The sequence below is a fragment of the Notechis scutatus genome, chromosome 1 (genome assembly GCF_049901735.1).
Source record: "Notechis scutatus isolate UNSWTSFEM ecotype Mainland chromosome 1, rNotScu1.2, whole genome shotgun sequence".
Taxonomy (NCBI): Eukaryota; Metazoa; Chordata; class Lepidosauria; order Squamata; family Elapidae; genus Notechis; species Notechis scutatus.
In genome coordinates this window covers 292,704,006-292,725,235 of record NC_142009.1, presented here as the reverse complement: position 1 = coordinate 292,725,235, position 21,230 = coordinate 292,704,006, and the positions used below count along the sequence as shown (strand labels likewise).

At 39.7% G+C, this 21,230-nt stretch overlaps 1 protein-coding gene across 15 annotated transcripts in view; it reads right to left on the bottom strand.

Annotated features, from left to right (window-relative positions):
- The window catches only part of TMEM63C (transmembrane protein 63C), an 85,787-nt gene extending 74,359 nt beyond the window's left edge, over positions 1 to 11,428 (bottom strand). For 7 of the 15 annotated variants that reach the window (XM_087951968.1, XM_087951962.1, XM_087951970.1 and 4 more), the window contains exon 1: positions 10,520 to 10,866. The gene's annotated coding sequence lies outside the window, so the exon portion shown is untranslated. Of the gene's footprint in view, positions 1 to 10,242; positions 10,407 to 10,519 lie in introns of those variants that run through there. The other 8 variants (XM_087951966.1, XM_087951981.1, XM_087951979.1 and 5 more) reach the window with 7 other exon arrangements.
- Between the last annotated feature and the right edge of the window lie 9,802 nt (positions 11,429 to 21,230).

The window sequence follows — 21,230 nt, the reverse complement described above, 5'->3', positions numbered from 1 at the left end:
TGCCTGCTTTTGCTAACTCATGAAAGGATCACTTATAATTTGTGGCTCCATTCCAGGGAGGCTGGCACTGTCCCCAGGTATCCTCACATCATTCTTCCTAATGCAACAGCAGCAATATTGAGCCAGCATTCAGTTTCAGGCTGAAAGCGTTGCACTTTTTAAGCACTACATCACTTTTAATGGTTATTTTAATGTATGACAACTAAATCTTGCTTTAACTTTGGTAATGGGAAAAGCAGCTTCTGGGTTCAGGGCAGGTGCGATGAACAAAAACACGCAGCTGTAACATTGCTGTGATACGTGACTCAGTAGAATGGCAATGGCCAGGGACTTCAGAAGATGATGAGGTCAATTCCATTTTCATCTATCCTTCCTGTCTCCCAGGTAAAATATTGAGAATTAGAACATCTCTTGATACATGATGCTGCTAATTTATTTCCCTCATGCTTTCTTGTTCTGTTATACACACATAACTTTGACCTAATATTTTGCACTAAGTTAATTCCTTCCTGTTGCATAGAAACTGGATATAGTGTACTACTCATATAGTTGCCCTTTAAATATGAAACAATATCTTGGCTACTGGAAGGCTACATCTTAAAAGCCCCACTTTTGACCACAATAGCTGTGGTCCTCTTCTCCAGCAACCCAGCCATCTTATCTAAAGCCCTGTCATTCTTCCAGGTACTTTTGGCTTCTCTGGACAAAGCGCTAAATGTATTCAGAATAACATTTGGTGCCTTTCCTCTTTTTATAGCCTGCCAAGAAGCAACCCAGCTGAGTTGTCATCTCTGCTTGCCTGCTTGATTCAATCATATGTAGGTTCCAGCAAAAGAGAAAAAAAGCTATATTTTTTTTTCAAAAAATGGAAAAACAGAGCAACAAGCTCAGCTCATAAGCAGAACGTGCAACTCCAAAAAGCACACTCTGTTCCAGACCCCTTAACAAGCACGGGAACACGGAGAGTTCACTTCATTAAATGCTCAGTGATGCAAAAATCTTGCTGCTCTTGTGGCAGCTGTGCAAATTCATAAAATTCTATTCCTGCCAGGGATCAAAGTAAGGTTTACATATTTCCTCCTAAGTCATAAACAACTCCCCCCTCTTTGGAACAGGTAGTGCATGAAGAGTTCAGATCTCAAAGAAATCATATTAGGCCATGTTAGAAATGCATGGCTGCAATGAACCTCCATTCATTGCCCTTTTAACTCTTCGAAATGCTGAAGGAGACTTTGCATGGATAGCAGGAGCTTTCACATTAGATTCAGATAAGATGGTGAAGTTAGGACCACCAACTGGCATTTCTGCCTGCATCAAGCAAAAGGACCTTGGGTAGATAGATTATAGGATTTTGTCTGTGTCAGGGGTTTGAAACCTATAGGGCCTCTGAGTTCTTCTGCACAACCCATCAGACCAAAAAAAATTAAGGGTGCTGCTGAAGGCCAAAAGCTGCTGGGGTACTGCCTTGCCTGGAACACAGGTGCTGCACCAGCATGTGATTGCCACGCAGGCATGTAGGAGGAACATGCCATTTGTTCCTGCTTCCTGGTGTGAGAAGGTACACAGATCATATCAAGGAACAGGATCAGACAGATCAGAAATTTCAGTCACAGCATTTTGATAGCTTACTGTGTTTCAGAAGGCAACATATTTTTGCTATTATCAATCATCAATGTTAATTTAATTGTGGATTATTTATTATTCAATGAACATTTTTCCAGCTGTATAAACAAAGCCAACCAAACAGACATTAACTCTCTCTATCCATCTGCCTGCCTTGTCTATCTATCTTCATTGATATTTGACACTCCTGCTCTATATGACATTCCATCTCTCACTCTTCTTATAGGCCACATTAAATTTGGCCTCAAAGTCACATGCAGATCTCTGGTCACAGGTTCTCTCTCTAAACTAAAAGCAAAGAGTAGTCTTTGCTTTTGTGCTAATAAGTAACGGCTACAATTGGGCACAGATTTCTTCATTTACATTGTAAGGAAGTTGAGGTAACCAGCCTCGTTGCACTCAACTGCTCAGTGTCTCTCTGTGGTTAGTGATAAAAGTAAAGACAAAGGCAACATGTGTCTTGCTACCAGTCTCTGACTGATGGGTCAGGAGAGCCTTTAATCTGATCCAGAAAAGCAGGTTTTTATGGGTGCATGGGACAAGTTTCTCCCATTCATTTCCTAGGCTTTGCTGGCTGAGGAATTTCTGGGAGTTGAAGTCTTAAAGTTGCCAAGGTTGGAGACCCCTGCTGTACCCTGAGACAGGGGGGAGCAGGAAAGCCTGAACCTACAAGCTCAAAGGGGGTCTTAGCATTTGCTAAGTTTTTATAATGTAAAATTATCCAAAGACGCTTAGAGGTCCTCATTACTTTAGTGAGTCAAGATTATTGCTCCATATAGCTGAGCACTGTGTAAAGCAACTGGCAGGGATTTCCGAGATTTCAGTCAGTGGTCTTTTTCAGCCTTAGCAACAGGGATTGGGAAATGAAAGTGATACCTTTTGTTATACAGGTAGTCCTCGACTTACTTAGTGTCAGTTCAAAGTTACAACAGCACTGAAAAAAGTGACTTATGACCGTTTTTCACACTTATGACCACTGCAGCATTCCCCACGGTCATGTGATTTATCTTCGGATGCTTGGAAATTAGTTCATACTTACGACGGTCGCAGTGTTCCTGGGGTCACGTGATCTCCTTTTGCGAGCTTCTGACAAGCAAAGTCAATTGGGGAAGCCAGATTCACTTAACAACTGTGTTACTAATTTAAGAACTACAGCGATTCACTCAACAAATGTGACAAAAAAAAGTCATAAAATGGGGCAAAACTCACTTAACAAATTTCTCACTTAACAACATAAATGTTGGGCTCAATTGTGATCGTAAGTTGAGGGCTACCTGTATAAAAGATGTGCTTCCTTCTGAGCTGTGGCTCTTCCCCTAGATTCCAATGTAAACATTGTGGTCCATCCATTCACCCAGTAAGAGGCAGGGCGTTGGAATAAAAAGTGACATTTGGCCTAGTTACCAAACGCTGGTTGTAATGAGCCACAGTCTAAGGCCATGATGGTGAACCTATGGCACGTGTGCCACAAGTGGCATGCAGAGCCATTTGTGCTGGCATGCGAGCCGCAGGCAAAATTACCTCACTGCACATGCGCATGCCTCACAGCTGATTTTTTTGGGGGGGGTTGGTTTGAGGCCTTTTTCGGCCTCCCAGAGGCTTGGAAAAAGCCTCTGCAAGGCTTCTCAGGCCCAATCATAGGCCTGTTTCATCACTTCCTGTAATACCGGAAGTGACAAAACGGGACTATAATTCATCCTGAAAGGCCTTGCAGAGGCTTTTTCCAAGCCTCTGGGAGGCTGAAAAAGGCCTCAAACCAGCCCATAAATCAGCTGTGAGGCGCAGTGCAAGTATGGGGGTGGTGTGTGTGGGGGAATTGCACACGCATGTGCAGGGGGCATGGGGGCCGCGCATTGCTTTCTGAGTGCTGGCAATTGAGTGTGGGCGCGCTGGTGCACTAGCAATTTTTGGCACAGGAGCCCAAAAAGTTTAGCCACCACTGGTCTAAGGAATCACAGTGCCTTACATTAACATTAAAACAAGATTAAAAGATCAAAACAGTTTCCAAACTCTAGCCCAATACTGCTTAGTCAATGGAGGCTAAGACTGAAGAGTCAGCATTTGGCATCTGGTGTCAGTTATAAGGGCTCACCACATCCAGACTTGGCTTCTTTTCTCTTTTCTTTTGTTAATGGAAATAATTCTTAAGACTGGTTGTTAAGAGCCATGGCAGCGCAATGATTAGAATGCAATACTGCAGGCTACTTCTGCTGACTACCGGTGTCAGAAGTTCAGAAGTTCAGTTCCACCGGTTCAAGGTTGACTCAGCCTTTCGTCCTTCTGAGGTCAATAAATTGAGGACCCAGATTGTTGGGGGCAATATGCTGACTCTGTAAGCCGCTTAGAGAGGGCTGTAAAGCACTGTGAAGCGGTATATAAGCCTAAGTGCTATTGCTAAACCTTTGAGAAGAAAGAGAATGCCAATTTATCAACCATGTTTTCATCCACACATTTTAGAAATCTATTTCAATGCTCCAAACACTCCATATTTACACTTCCAAGTAAGAATGTTTGTTTTGAAATCCCTGCTACGTCCAAAGGAAGAAGTTTCTTCTCCCCACTTCAGTTAACATATTTTTTACTTGTCTTTGAAGCCCATATAGTCAGACTCCATGTAAGAAGAGTGATCTTATATAAAAATAAGTAGTCCTCCACTTACAACAGTTCACTTAATGACCATTCAAAGTTACACTGAAAAAGGTAATTTATGACCATTTTTCACAATTACAACCATTGCAGCATCCTCATGTTCACGTGATCAAAATTCAAATACTTGGCAACGGACTCATGTTTTTGACAGTTGCAGTGTCCCGGGGTCATGTGATCACCTTTTGTGACTTTCTGACCAGCAAAGTCAATAGGGAAGCCAGATTCACTTAACAAGAAAGGCAAGAAAGGTCGTAAAACTGAGCAAAATTCACTTAACAACTCTTTTGCTCAGCAACAGAAATTTTGGGCTCAATTGTGGTCGTACATTGAGAAGCAGCTATACATCGAAGCTAGTTTAACAACAGATCAATAATAAAAGAGAGCAAATACGATGAAAAGGTTAAGATGTTGACTAGGATCTTGGAGGCTCAACTGAAATCCACTCCAGCCATGGAAGTTTACTAGGGATCTTCAGGCCAGACACTTTCTCCAGTTCAATCTACTTTGCAGGGTTACTGTGGGGAAAAATGGGAGGAAGAAATACAAGCTTAAGCTCCCAAAAGAAAGGCAGGCTATTAATAAAACAAAGTAAAATAAAACTAGCATCCAGGATAAAATCCTCTCATTTGACTATCGGATGTATTTCCAGTCTAAACAAACTAATAATAATAAAAAAAACCTATCTGATACTGACTCTGACCATTGGTCCATCCAGACCCATGTTGATAGGCAGCAGATTCCAGAGTCACAGAACAAGTTTTTTATAAATACCAAATCAGATGAAACAAAATGAAATGAAACCAACAAACCTTTATTGTAGTCAAAGACCAGCATATTATAAAATTGAATGCCAGAGGTTGTTTTTAGCTTTTTTTTTTTAATCAACCAGAAACAACTTTCAACAGGGTCCAACACTGAATGCATTTCTGAGGCAATGATTGAATCCTAAATTAAAAGGATTGGATTAGGTTCCCCTTTCATCATCAAATTTTTAGGACAACCTTCCTAGCGTATTGTTTTCTGGCTGTTATGAACTTCATAATTATCACCAGCTTGTACCTGAACATGACTGGGGTTATAGCCCAAACATATCTGGAGATGTCAGACTTTCAGGCTTGGTCAGGAGACAACACAGCAAGGAATGCTGGCACTCTATTATAGTAGAGTATAACAAAATCTTGAAAACCAGAGTTTTCTCTGTCTCCTTTTATGTCAAAAAGAATAAAAGTAGAGTTATCTTGAGTTATTTCTCATCCTTTCTTCTTTTCCTGGGCTAAGAAATGCCTTCTTATCTCTATTTGCATTCCTTCTCCAAGGTTATCTTTGTATTCCTTTGCAGGATGGTGTCAGTTTCTGAATATTCTACAATTTGCTTTCTTCCTATTTAACATTACTACTTGGAGATAGTGGATGGTTCCACTTTAAGTAGCTGAAGTATTTGGCTATTACATCCCTTCCCAAGACTTTTGTTATTGTAGCTTTCCAGAATGTCATCCCTCTTCTTTTCCCGTAGAGGATAATTTCCAGTCCAATTAATCATCCTTGATCTTCTTTAAGCCCATTCCAAATTCACTTGAACCCTGTTTGAACAAGATACTCAGGCACATACAGTACCAGACACACAGACCTAGAATGTGATGTCAAAGTATGCTCCCAGGGATACAGTCTAAAACCGTATTTATCTCTTTTTTTTCTGCAGCCAAATCACACTGTTGTTAATGCCTATTCAGACTGTCGGAAGTTGAACATTTATTGCTGGCATAACAACTTGTTATCCATCTGATGATTATGGCAAAAGAGGGAGAAATTCTGGAATCCTTGTGCAGGAGAGTGGGGAAAACAGTCAATTATACTTAAAGCGAAAGCCCTGTTAAAGAGTACAGGAGCTGACCTACTCCCACAAGCCTGAAAAATATGTCAGCAAAGAAAGAAAAGAAAAACTCTGTAGTTGAAGAATTAGAATTTGAATGACCACCACTCCAGTCAACAGCAGAATCTTCTACCACTCTTCCCATGCAGCCTCACACCCTACCCAATTTGTCTGTCATCAGGCCAGAAATGCCACGTACCCATCAGCAAAGTTGCCATGGTATCATTTAGAAGCAGAGCAATGCTGCTGCTGGGTAACAGTGCACTCCCTATCCCACAATACACAGCTTGACAGGCATTTAAGGGTTCCCTCTCACTTCTTCTGGCACTAACAGCCACTCTCCTTTCATTCCAAAGCATCACACAAAAGAATCTTGCAGCCCTGTCATGCAGCTTCTTGCTGTGTAAAAGGAAAGATTGGTGGGTTACAGAGTTGAAGAAATTTCTTTTTTGTCTGAGACCTGGGGTTAAAAGTATAGACTGACATCTTAGGGCAACTGTGAGTACAGTGGCATCTCTTTCTTTTTCCCTTCCTGGAAATCCCTAAACGACAGGAACTGATGTGTTTTAAATGTTTCTGGTACTTATGACTGAGGAGAAAAGCTTAAAAGCTGCGCAGGTGGCATTTCTGAATCAGCAAAGCCATGGAGGCTGGTAGAAAGGGCCTACAATTTTGCAAGATGTATCTCCCCTCCCCACCCCAAGGGATGGTTATCACATGCTAAGTTTTGGGCTTTCATGTTATTATCCCCTCCAAATACTTTTTTTAAACAAGGAATAAAACCAGTGTCCCCCAGATTTGTTGGGACTTTTAACTCCTATAGTTCCTTGGGAAGGTTGGCCAAATAATATGAGGCTGAGAAAGGATACTAAGAAAGGCCAGTTTGTCCTTTCTTCAGACTGAGAGGGATACATGTAAACATTGTATGGCTTTGGAACTTGCTGATGTCTATTTCCAGGTCCATGAATCTAGAACTGACCCATCCAGTTCTAGTTTCAAATAATAAGTGTCCCCTAGTTCATTTTGCTGTACTCCCAAAGAGAAACTAGCATGGAAAGCAAATAGAAAGGATCACAGGGAACCAGGAGAAAAAATTACCCTGATAATAATGATCATCCTTAATCCACTGCTTCTGAAAAAGCTGTTGAGCACTAAGGTGGAATCTTTATTTCCAACATTTTTCTCACCCACAGCCCAGATGCTCCCTCACTGTTAGCAAGCAGAGAATCTCTTTGACTCATGCTCTTATGCTGAATCCCTGAAGTGATGAAAATCATGGAGATAAAAGGCAGACTGCCTTTGTATAGTACAAGAATACCTGTTTTCCAAGCAATATTTAGTTCTTTACCTTTTGGATTAAAAAGAGCAAGTAGCAAGTGTGAGAAAAAATCCCACTGGCTGACATGAAATGCATCCCCCCCCCAAAAAACAACAACAACACAGTGCACAAGAAATCTCACCACGTGCTTCAACATCCATCAACACACAAATTTATTCCACGTTTTTCAGAATCACAGAATCATGTTCTTGTAGTTTATAACCTTAACTTCTGTGTTGTGGATCAATGCACTGTAAAGACATCTAATATCTGTTAATGAAGGGTTTTATGTTTAGAATAGGGGATATCAGCTTGGTCCTTGCCCCAAACCTGCCTGTTTGGAGTACTTGGGTCTGTTTTGTCCTATGCAGAAGTGAGAAGGGGGCAGCAGGGGAAATCTGAGGATACTAGCCCATGGGGAAAGGAAGGCAAGAAGGGGAAGACTCTTCACCATTTACAATCATCTTGTTTGATACATTATTTGCTAATTATTCTGCTCATCATAGCTACTTATGTTCTGACCTTGCTGTCTTCTATGTAGCCACTGATATTTATTCCACGTTTCATAATACTCAGATTCCCCGTTTTTTTATTTCTAGGGTTAGCCTGTCTCATTCTGCACAGACCATAATTTTCTTTATTATCTCTGTTTCTGGTGGTATGCTTTCCTTTTTTGGGGTTGATTTTTGTTTATTATTATTATTATTTTACTGTATGAATATAACACGGTGTAGCAGTTCTAGCGTTACAATTGTTATACATATAAAAATGTTACTTCACCCATTTACAATCATGATTGTAAATGGTGAAGTAAGATTTATACATGTATAACAATTGTAACGTCAGAACAGCTGCACTGTGTTGTATTCATACAGTAAAAAACAAATAACAACAACAATAATAAAAATAATAAAAATTCAAGAAGGGGAAAACTCTGAGAAGATGAGGGAGCAGATAGATGGCTGAAATACACTGTGCCACAATATCAATGGTAGAAGAAAGGAGATGAAGCTGCTGGGAAGACCTGGAAGGACAGGTAGGGTGATGGGAAAGAGCCACTGGGAGACTGGCAGTGGCAGCAGCTGAGGAAAAGGAAGGGACCACTGACTGTTCTTGAGGGGACAGCGGGGCAAAAGTGTACCTCCCTTCCTTCACTTATCCCACCCCATGCTCCCAATAACCCCCGATTCTGAATTTCAGTCCTACTGAATCATGGCTGACTAACCTGAAAAACAGTTCAGCAGAAATGTCAGAACATGCTGCTTTATTGTGAGGCACAAAACCAAATTTTGGACATCTTCCTTGTACCCCCCCCCACAAAAGGTGAAACTCCTTTAATTCTTTGGTAACGTACTAAAGGCCCTTCTTCATTTCCTTTTAAGCATGCCATTAACATGCCCTGGCAACATCTCCTTCTCTGCCTTGTCCTCATGACTGCCTTAATTTTGCCTCCAGCCCATGAGTGAGACTGCCTCAAGTCATCCCCAATCATATTGGATTTGAAATAATATTTTCCATTTTCTTCCAACAATATCTAAGGAAACCCTCAGGGTACATGTACTCTATTAGGTTTCTTTACCTTTTAACCTGGGGGAGTCTGAAATAGCAACAATAGAAACAGGATAGAAAGATGCAATAGGGACAAGAGACAGCTTTCTGATGATAACTAACACAAGTGAAAAACAAGGAGTTGATGGCAAATTCTGCCTGGACTGTAAAATGGTTGGTAGAGACCTCAGGTGACATATGATATGGCTTGTAAACTCTGTGTTGTTTAGTCAATCTCTGTGCTATGAAAACAAGATACAATGATGAAACTTTCTGCTGTGTATCATCTCTCCTTCCAACATGGCACTGATTTTCTTGAGGTGAAAAACTCACAGACTGAAATACTATACTTCAGCCAGGCCTCTCTGCTAGCATTTTTTCTTTCTCCAGGAGAAAGATTCTAGGTGTAGCAATAGCACTTAAGACTTATATACCACTTCATAGCGCTTTACAGCCCACTCTTAAGCGGTTTACAATGCTAGCCTATTGCCCCCAACAAGTTGAGTCCTCATTTTACCAACCTCAGTAGGATGGAAGGCTGAATCAACCTTGAGCCTGGTGACACCTGAACCCCTGGCAGTCAGCAGAATTAGCCTGCAGTACTGCATTCTAACCACTATGCCACCATAGCTCCTATATCTGGTCTGCTGCCAATAATGATAAATATACAGAGCTTACTCAAAGGTACCATTTTTATCATAAATGTACCCTAAGGTGGAGTCAAGTGTACGGCATGGAAGCCGCAACAAAAGTTTCAAGATTTAGCAATTGTGATACATACCACGCATACAAATACGGGCAAAAAAGGACTGTATTGTCATTTGGAAAGCGTCGCTTTATACAGCTCCCCACCTATCCTGCAAAAGAGCTGTCTTTTATCAGAAGGACCTCAGGGCCCAATGGATGCAAATATTAAAAACAACAACAACATATTTCTCCCACTATTGCGCTGGAGCTATTTTCGCCTGAAGGGTACAGGAGCTGCACTGGACACACCCAAGGGCCCAACATCCCGTTTCCAACCCTACCCAGTCAGGTGTCTTCCAAGAACCAAAGTAGGGCCCTTCTGTTCAATTGGGGTGGGTGGGTGGTTGTGGGTTGGATGTTTATACATTTAGGGGCAGGCTAGCCAAAGGGAAACAAACCCCTTCCCCTTGCTCTCTACGACTTAGCTGTGCCAGACCGATTGACTCAGTAATGACTGAGGCCTCCCCACCCTCTATCTAAACCTTACCGGATCTTGCTTTCCGGATACTCAAGAGAGGGGTGGGAAGAAGGGCGAAGAGCTATATTTTCTGACGAAGGAGAGGGGGAATCGTGCCGGACGCCGAATCCTCCATCCTTCCGCCGCCACCCAGAAACACAGTTCGCGGGCAAGGCTTTCTCTTCCCCTTCTCCAAACCCCCCCGGGGGTCTCAAGCGCCGCTCGCTCATTCTCGGCGAGGCAGAGAATGTGCAAGGGAATCTCCTTTCCCGCACGCGGCCGGGGCGAAAAGACTGGCTTTCCCTACCTGACCTGCAGGAGCACAGCTCAGATCTCGGGGCTTCGCTCCACCATCCGACCGCGGCTACCGAGGGACCCTCTTCCAATTGCTGCCTGCGCGACGGGACACTTTTTTTGCGGGCTTTTTTGGGGGGGGGGCGGGTCGGGCGAGCAGCGCCCTTTCCAGGCCAGCTGCACCTCCGCCGGCTACGCCTCTCGCGCGTTGCCCGGTCTGCCTCGCCGGGCTGTAAAATAAAGCACACCGTGGCACCACAACAAACCAACTCGGTGAAGCCAAGGGAGCGTCTGCGAATGACCAGCCCCGTGCAAAGGGCCGCACCGGTTAGAAAAGGGAGAGGAAGCCCTTCGGTCCTCCTGCCCCACCCACCTGGGCTCCGGCGTGCGAGGACCGCCCATATGCCTGCTTGCCCGGGGATGAGCGATGCCTCTTTGCCCGCCCCTGCCGAGGGCTGTTCGGAGTCGCCTCAACTCTATGTCACAAAGAGCTCGAACTTTCCATCGGCGAAGAAAACGTTCGCTAAGCGAGCGGGCAAAGAGGGACCTTCTCGTTCCGCCTTCCGCCCCTCCCTTCCGCAACACTGCAGCAGAAAACGGGAGCCTCCTCGGGAGTTTCCTCGCCTCTTCAGAATGCCCGGGGAAGGGACCATCCCCAAATTATCAACTCAGCCACAGGGAGAAAGAGAGAGGAGAGGAAAGGTTTCCCTTTGCCGGCACGATCGTATCGCGGAGGATCGCTCTCTTGGGGAACGGCGAGCAACTCGTTCTCCCTCGCAAACCTGTTTACAGTAAAAGTTCAAACAAGCTGCTGAAAAATAAAATAAAATAAAATAAAGCGTCGCCGTCTGAAGGTCCCAGCTTTACAGTTAGCTTAGGCGACAACTAGCCAGGCAACAAACTAGCCAGCATCTAAGTTGTGGGATTGATTTTGGTGGGGTTAGTTTATGGTCTGGTGGGTCACGTGATCTTTTTTTTTTTTTTAAATGGACTGAGCGAGCCATGACTCAGAGAAATGTGATTAGTGAGGGGAATCGCATCATCTATTTGCACCTGAGCTTTTTTGGCCACAGGGACAAATGGGGGGTATGGAGGAAGAGGAAATTTTTCTATGCCTGTCTCTGCTCTGGATTTCTAGTTAAAAAAAAATCAAGTGTTCAGGAGGCACAGCAGACCACCCCTTTTCAAGTTGTAGCTTAAAGAGAAACAAGGCCAGTCTTAGATTTCTTTACTGATATTTGGACTGAGTCCAGAGTCTGCATCCAAGGCGCCAGGGACATCCTGCTTCTTAATTGCTCCGTATTCTTCCAGCACTTGCCTATGTTCAGAAGCACATTCTCTAAAATGTCATTTGCTGAATTGAAATTACCTACAATAAGGGACTGAACAGAAATGAAGGAGAAGGATGAGATAAGATGGGCATATTGTTAAGGAGATCTGGAGAAGATTGCAGGGTGGAATGTGCTACCTCTCCCTTCTGAGGAGCCAAGCATCCAAAGCTCATCTTTAGACTATGTTTGCAAGGGTTTTTATACATGCATGGGATTCCAGGCATAGGATCCAATACTTGCAGAGAAACCCCATTCTATGTGTATATCTATTCATGCAATTCACTTCTTTTTTAATTTATTGTTTTTATTTATTTAATTTATTGTTTTTTAAAAACAAACATAAACAAACAAAACATAAAAACATCAAGCTGTCTTCCATAGGTGTACATACAGTGTGCCCGTTGGTTTACAAATTGTTTTGTACTTCCATTTCGTAGTCTTCAATTACAATTACATTACATATAATCTCATATTGTCAATCAAAAATTAAATACCTTAGTATCATTATTAATCAATCATTTGACTATTATTCATTCATGTTTTACAAGATAACCATAATTTACTTAGTTTATTTTATAACAGTTCATATTATCATCCCAAATCTATCCTAAAATCATTTTGTAGATATAATAAGAAAGAAGTACATCTTTATTTATATTTATATTTATTTATATTTATATTTATATTTATTATTTTCTAAGAGTCTGCATATTTCATTACTGTACTTTATTGTCTAACCATTGATAGAAAAGATCCCAAATTTTATAAAATTGTTTATCCTCTTGTTCTTTAATTTCAAATGTCAATCTACTCATTTCAGCACATTCCAATATTTTCTTAATGATTTCCTCCTGTGATGGTATTTTCTCATTTTTCTAGTTTTTAGCAAATACAATCCTAGCCGCTGTTAATACATTTACAATCAGGTATTTCAAGTCTTTACTATATATTTCAGGTAAAATTCCCAATAAAAATATCTCTGGCTTCAAGTCTATATGTTTTTTGTCATTTTTTCCAACCACATGTGGATTTTAGTCCAGTATTTTTTAGCATCCGCACAAGTCCACCACATATGGTAATATGAGCCAGGTGTCTGATGACATTTCCAACATTTTTCGGATTTATTCTTGAACATTCTTGCTATTCTTGTTGGGGGAAAATGCCACCTGTAAAACATCTTATACAAATTTTCTTTATATGCTGTTGACGTTGTCATTTTATAATTTTGAGACCACAATTTTTGCCATTTCTCTAAATCGATCCCATATCCAAAATTCTTCCCCCAAGCAATCATAGTTTCTTTAACTTGTTATTCTTCTAATTTAATTTCTAATAAATATCCATACAATTTTTTAAATCACCTTTTCATCAATACCTGTCAAAATCTTATCTAAATCAGTCAATTTATCATAGAAACCTTCCATTTTAGAATTATCATATCTTGAATGTATTTGCGCATATGAAAACCAATTCATCTTTATACCTTGTTCCTCTAGTTTTTGCATAGATTTAAGTTCACCCTTTTCATTCAATATTTCACCATATCTAACTGTTCCTTTTTGTATATTATAGGATACGAAAATGCTTCAATAGTCGATAACCAGACTGGAATTTTCAAATAACATTGTCTTTTAATCTTCTCCCAGTTTCACCACAGAGACTCCCGTATATAATGTCTTCTAAAATACCCCTGTGTTTTTTGTACCATAAAAAAGCATGCCACCCCAACAACAAATCATGTCCTTCTAATGTCAACAATCTAGTATTTCTTAGTATTATCCATTCGTTAACCCACATCAGATTTGTAGCTTGGTAGTACAACTCCCAATTAGGCAAACCAAATCCTCCTCTAATTCTAGCATCTTGCAAAAGTTTTAACTTTATTCTCGCTTTCTTACCTTGCCATATATATTTCAACACAATTTTATTTAAATCTTCAAAGTAGTCTTTTCCAAGCCTAATTGGAATTGTTTGAAACAAATATAAAATTCTGGGTAATATATTCATCTTGATTGTTGAAATTCTCCCTATTAGCGACAGTTGTAAGTTTTCCCATTTCGCCAAATCTAGCGCTATCTGCTGTTTAAGTTTAATATAATTATTCTCTTTTAATGTACTACATCTTGCTGTCAAATATATCCCCAAGTACTTGATCTTATTCGTGACCTGAATTTTCAATAGGTCTGCCAGTTCTTCCTTTTGTCTTAGTAGCATATTCTTTGTCAAAATCTTTGTCTTATCTTTATTTATTTTCAAAACAGGCACCTTTCCATATGTCTCTATCTTTTCTATCAATTTTGATGCTGTTTCTAAAGGGTCTTCTAAAATGAAAACCAGATCATCCACAAATGCTTGCAGCTTAAATTCTTCCTTTTTGATTTTCATTCCTTTTATATTCTTTTCATCTCTAATATTTCTGTTTAGCACTTCCACAGTTAACACAAACAACAAAGGTGATAGTGGGAACCCTTGTCTTGTTCCTTTTCTTATATTAATAGAGTCTGTCAGTTCTCCCTCTATCATTACCTTTGCTGTTTGCTTATAGTATATAGCTTCTATTGCTTGAATAAATTTTCTAGCAAACCCCATCTGTTCCAACAATAATAACATGAATCACCAATTCACATTATCAAATGCCTTCTGTGCATCTAGAAATATCAGAGCCATTTGTTTTTCAAGATGTGCCTCGTAGTATTCCAAGGTGTCCAAGATTGCTCTCATATTGTCTTTAATTTGTCTCTTTGGCAGAAATCCATTTTGATCAGGATGGATAAAATTATTTAAACATTTTTAAGTCTTTCTGCCAATATTGAAGCAAAGATTTTATAATCTGCATTTAGTAGAGAAATGGGTCTATAGTTCTTAATTTGTAATGGGTCGGCCTCCTCTTTTGGAATAAGTGTAATATAGGCTTCTGACCATGATTTAAGTATCTTCTTCTTTAACATAACTTCATTCATAACTTCTAGCAATGGAAGATTCAACGATTCTTGTAATGTTTTATAAAATTCTTCCGGAAGTCCATCTGGGCCTGGTGCCTTTCCATTATTTTGCTTCTTGAGTGCTTCAGTTAACTCCATCATCATTATATTGCTTTCTAACATTTTTTCAGTCTCTTTAGCTATCTGAGGTAAATTAGCATTCTGTAAGTACTGCTTAACTCTTTCCTCATCAATATTCTCTTGCATATATAATTTCCCATAGAAGTCTCGAATGATTTCCTTCTTCTCTTTGCTACCATGGCAAACTTGGTCTTGGTCATCTATTAATTGCAATATTTTCCTTGATTCTTTCTCCTTTCTCAATTTGTATGCTAACCATCTACCTGGTTTGTTTGCGTCTTCAAACTAGTTCTGTTTAGCACCTCTAATTTTCTGTGCTAATTCTTCTTTTTCTATTTGACCCATTTTGTGTTTAGTTATATCCATTTTTAGCTTGATGTCCTTTTTCTGCGGCATTTTCTGTAGCTCTTTTTCAAGTCTTTTATGCTCATCCTCTAGGGCCTTAGAGGCTAGCCTTTTCATAGTATTCCTTTTCCTTGTATAGTCTATTATCAAGCCTCTCACATATGCCTTCATTGTATCCCATACATTCTGAATTGATGTATCTTCTTTTTTGTTTTCTCTAAAGAAAAAAGCCAATTCTTTCTCCATCCACTGTGTGAAGTCTTTTTCCTTTAAACTAGTAGTATTTAACGTCCATCTAGATCTTCTTTTTTGTCCTTTCCATTTAATTGTCATTGGATTGTGATCTGCCCAAGTACTTGTTTCAATATTTATTTCTTGAATGTTAGATATTAATTCTGTTGACATCCATATCATATCTATTCTGGACCATGATAAGTGTCTATTTGAATAGAAGGTGTATTGTTTAGTTTTAGCATTTCTTTCTCTCCATGTATCTTTTACGTTTATTTCATCTACCATTAAAAAAAAAAGATTTAGGGAGAGTCTTTCTGTTTTGCTTTATTGTTTTCTGTGCTGTATAGTCCAATTTATTGTCTACAATTCCATTAAAATCTCCCATCATAACTATATTAGCGTAGTCCAGTTCAATTATTTTCATATGTAATTTTTTGTATAATTCTTCTTGTTTGTCATTCGGAGCATAAATTGCAATCAGGAGTGTTTTCATATTGTCCATTATTTCCACCATTAGTATTCTTCCATCATCATCGGTATAGATCAATTTTGCTGGGGTGGTCTCTTTAATATATAAAACCACTCCTCTTTTCTTACATTGGGTCAAGGAAGTAAATATTTTCCCTAATTTTGGTTGTACCAACAATTGTTCATATTGTTTTTTAATATGTACTTCTTGTAGACAAATTATATCAAATTTTAATTTCTCTAATTTATGAAAGGTTTTCCTTCTTTTAACGGCTGAGTTAAGTCCATTTATATTAATTGTAATCAATTTTTTCTCTTCCATGGTTATATTTTATAGTTAACTTTAGCAGCTCTCGTAGATCTTAGTTTACATTGTTCTTTGGCTTCCACCTTTCCACCTACTGTGCCTTCTTCTTTTTCAGTTGCCATTTGGCAGTCCACTTGGAATTCAATTAGTGAGATCTCTTTTTCTGCCTCTTCCTCTTTCCTTCCAAAAAATTCTGTATAAAATAATTCCGCTTTCTCAATTGAGTCAATTCTATGTCTCTGTTCTTGTGAACATTAAACCTTCTGGAATCAGCCATCTATAATTCACCTCTTTTTAAAGTAGCATTTTAGTCAGGAATCAGTATTCTCTTCTCTTCTCATTTCTCTCACTCTTCTGGGTATTTGTTTCAAGACCACAATCTCCTTGTCTTTGTATTTCAATGTTTTCTCTTTTGCCACTTGCAATATTTGCATTTTAATGGCTTTCTTTGTAAATCTAATGTGAACTTCTCTTGGTAAGCTATTTCTCATCGCATATCTTGTGAAGACTCGATAAACCTCATCTAATCCATCCATCATCTTCTCTTGAGTTATTTCCAAAGCTTCAGCCAGTATTTCTATCATTATCTCAGCTAGGTTTTGTTCTTTTTCTTCCTCTACGTTTTGGAATCTAAGATAGAATTCTGATCTATCCATCTCCCATCTCAACATACCACTTTTATCTTGTTCAACCACCGTTAATCTATTATCAATATCTCCAATCTTCTTGTCTCTTTGTTTATCTTCTTCTTCAATTTTTTGGAATCTCTCATCATACTTCAACATCATTTGTTGGATGTTCTCCACTTTTTCATCAGTTTTCCTGTTCTTTGTTCAATGTTCTCTGTTCTTCGTTCAATGTTCTCTGTTCTTTGTTCAATGTTCTCTGTTCTTTGTTCGATGTTCTCTATTCTCTTTTCAATATTCTCTGATCTTGCTTGAATATTTTGAATTCCTTGCATAATCATCTGCAGAGCCACTTTTTCTTGTTCTTTTTCTTGCTTTAACATTGTCTGTATTGAACGTTGTCCTCCAGATGGTGGAGAGGAAGAAGTAGAAGTTGAAGAACCAGGAGCTGTAAATTTCCTACTCATTTTAAGCAATTCAAAATCTTCAGGTTCTTCTAAACCTTAATCCAATTGTGAAGTAACCAATTATAGTTCAAAATAAAAATAGTAAAAAAAAGAAGCCCAATAATAATAATAATAAAAAAGGGAGGACAAAATTTCTTCAGGTTCTTGTATACCTTAATCCAATCAATAGTTAGATAAAGAAAAAGACTTAAGAAAAGAAAAAGAAAAAAAAAAGGAAAAGGAAAAATTCTTCAGGTTCTTCAACACCTTAATCCAATTGAAAGGTCTCAAATAGAAAAAAGTGCATAAGAATAAACCAGAAAGGTAGATGAAAAAACAAAAATACCAGGAAAGGGGAAAAAAAGGCTTTTAAGGCTTTCCCTTTAAAATAAAAAGCAAACGTAGAGATTGGACTTCCAAAAAAAAAAAAGAAAAGAAAAAAAAGAAAAACAAAGACAAGCTCTAACAAAGCCAAAAACCCAAATAGTTATTACAAAAAAAAGATAAAAAAAATACAATAAAGCTGGTGAGGAGGGATAGCATAACTTAGGAAAAGTAAAAAGGGCACACTGCACTTCGTTTAATTATCCAAGGCTCTTATTATAACTCTCTTCTCCAAAAACTTATCACCTTTTCCCCCCCTACGTTTCAACACCAGACTCCAGCTGTTGATAGAAACCCAGAAGAGCACCTGCAATAATACTCTCCCATGCTCTTCCCTCTATCTTATCAAATAGCAATGTCCTTGAAAAAGAGTCTTAGTTCTTTCTTTCTCAGCTTTGTCTGGTCACAGAGAAATAGAATATTTTCAAGCCTCTAGTTGGCAGTGTTACAAAGCTTCTTTGCTCTCACTTTCCCCCTCCTTTTCTGAGCAGGATATAATAAGAATTAATAAAAAAAGAAAATATATTTTTTTAAAAAATGAAATAACTAAAGGGAGCCTCTAGCCTAAAATATTACAAAATCAAAAAGGAGAAGAAAAAAATATAGATATAAACGAAAAAAACCAGTCCAGTTTCAAAATACAAGATCATATATAGAAAATCCAGCAATGAGAAAAAAAAACCCAAAACATTACTTTGACATTCCTGTTTAAAATCGCCGCTTAATCACTTCTGTCAAAACTTTTACAGATTCTTTCTTTTCCTTAGGGTGTCCTTTCAGATCTTAGAATTAAAAAAAAAAAAAGTTATCACTAAACCGGCACACTCTCTCTTTCTGCTCTCTTCCGTTTCGGAGCTGTCCCAACTTTAGCAGCTTTAATGACTGCCTCTTTGCCGCTGGCAAAAAGAGCTTCTCCTGGATCTACCAGGGACTTTGCGGTATCCCTGGGATTGACAGGATGCGCTCTTCACTTTCACCATCTCTTCGGGACGGTTTAGATCCGATAGGACTGTCCAGGAGCAAAGATATCAGCAGAGATCTCAGACCTCCAAGATCGCATGCCATATCGTCGCGACGCCAGCTCCGCCCTCCCAAAGGCTGAGTCAATCTTGAGCCTGGTGAGATTTGAACTGCCACATTGCGGTCAGCTGGCAGTCAGCAGAAGTAGCCTGCAGTACTGCATTCTAACCACTGTGCCAGCACGGTTCATTTACAAAACATTTTGCCAACTGTCTATCATAGTTGTTATGTTTTCCTTCCATTCTCTGCCAGGCTTCAAGTGACATTCCTGAGTCTTGTGGTTTGGGTTTCCTTTGGAAATATAAGTAGACATGCTAATTGTAAAGTTGATCTATTAGTAGGTTTGAATGGATTGATTTGGAGTGATCTGGAAAAGCTGTACTTGTGTAAGAAGACTGGAGAAGCTATGCTTTTTCCAAGTTTTGGAAACTTCTTATTAAGCCAATTGCATTAGGCCCACCTATGTCAAAGAAATAAAATGAAATATCTGGGACTTCTTGTTTATCACCTCTAGAATTTCTGGATACCCTGAGCTTAGAGAAAGACAGTACTGTTGAAACAAAAGACAAAAAAATAAATAAATTTGTAACTTCAAGTCAGTTTTGACTCTTGCTTGGGACATACAAGCCCCTTCAATAAGGAGAGAAGACACATCTCATTTTTATTTAGAGAGAGCTTGGTCCTCATGATATGAATCTTCTAAGACCATGATGAACCTGTGCTACTCATGCCAGAAGTGGCATGCAAAGCCATCTCTCTGGGCACGTGAGCCATCGCCCGTTACTCTTCCAGGTTCCGGCATGCCAACCAGCTGGTCTTCACACACTCGGAAGTGCCAGAAACCGAAAGAGCAGCTGCCCAGTGTTCATGCGCATGCTGGGAAGATGATCTTCCAGTTTCTGGCACGCATATGCACACCGGCCACCTGGTCTTCCAGTTTCTGGTGTGCATGCACATGCAAAACATGTATGCACTGGAAATCAGAAGAGCAGCCGCCCAGCGCATGCCTCTATACTTCCAGCCAAGTTTTATTAATGCATACAAGACTGACCCTTTCATTCGCTATTAAATTATGAATAAAGAGAGTTTTATGCAGGTAAGCTATACATTAGATATAGTCAAGCAGAAAGTGCAGTCATCAAAACTCCACTGAACATGGGATTAGGGCTGTGCTTCCAGCACAGAGGGCAAGAACAAAGCTTTAGAGCTAAACCCCAAGATGCTTTTCTCACAAACAATATTGCAAATAAATTGTTGCTTACAATGCCAACAAGAACCAAATCCATAAACCAATATAACAACAACATATAGCCAAGGCTCACCAATCACACATTCCATCTCTCAGAAGATGGGCTTATTTATTGTCCTGGCCCAACACCCTTGGAGGAAAAGCCAAGTTTTCAAAGTTTTCCAAATAATAATAAGCTGGGAGCCTTTCTAACTCTACAAGGGCTGGGAAGAGAGGAAATGGTGCCAAAAGGCAATTGGCACAACAAAAAGGGCATGTCTTCTAAGTCCTATCAGTTCACATTGCCTCAAGAAAGAGACCGGGAGTATATCTATTTTATTTGATTTGTCAATCGCTTACAAGATAACAGGTATAAGCATAAACATAGTTATGAATACATGAAATGGGTACATATAAGAAAAATAAAAGAAACAATAGGACAGGGATGGTAGGCACGTTGGTGCGCTTATGCACGCCCCTACAGACTTCTTAGGAAAGGGGTGAGGTCAATAGTAGACAGTCTAAGGTTAAAGTTTTTGGGGTTTGGGGAAGAAACCCCCAAAACTTGTGAGAACATGAGGGTGGGCAGAAAATAACTGAAAACAGCCAGTTCCAAAAACAGCCTGGTCCATGTTGGGCTTTGTAGTGATAAACAGAATGTTGAATTGTTCCAGAAGTCTATTGGGAGGCAGTGTACTACTAAGAATAGTGACGCTACATGAATGTCCTGTGGTACAGCCACAATCCCCTTGCTGCATCTTGAGTCAACTGTAGCTTTCTATGATCTTCAAGCACATCCCTATTGGTTGCACTGGTATCAATGGGAGGTGACTAAGTTATGAGTGACTATTAAGGCATGTAGCAGATAACAGATAATCAGAGCTGGAAGGAACCTTGCATGTCATCTAGTCCACACACACCCCGCCCGAGCAGGCGACCCTACACCATTTCTGACAAATGGCAGTCCAATCTGTTCTTGAAAGTCTCAACTGATGGCGCTCCCACAACTTCCGAGGGCAAACAACAGCATTGGTTGATTGTTCTCACTGTCAGCAAGTTTATCCTTATTTCCAGGTTAAATCTCTCCTTATTCAGTTTCCATCCATTATTCCTTGTCTGGCCTACAGGTGCTTTAGAAAATAGCTTGACCCCTTCCTCCCTGTGGCAGCCCCTCAAATATTGGAACACTGCTATCATGTCTCCCCTGGTCCTTCTCTTCACCAGAGTAGCCAGGCCCAGTTCCTGTAACCGTTCTTCATATGTTTTAGTCTCC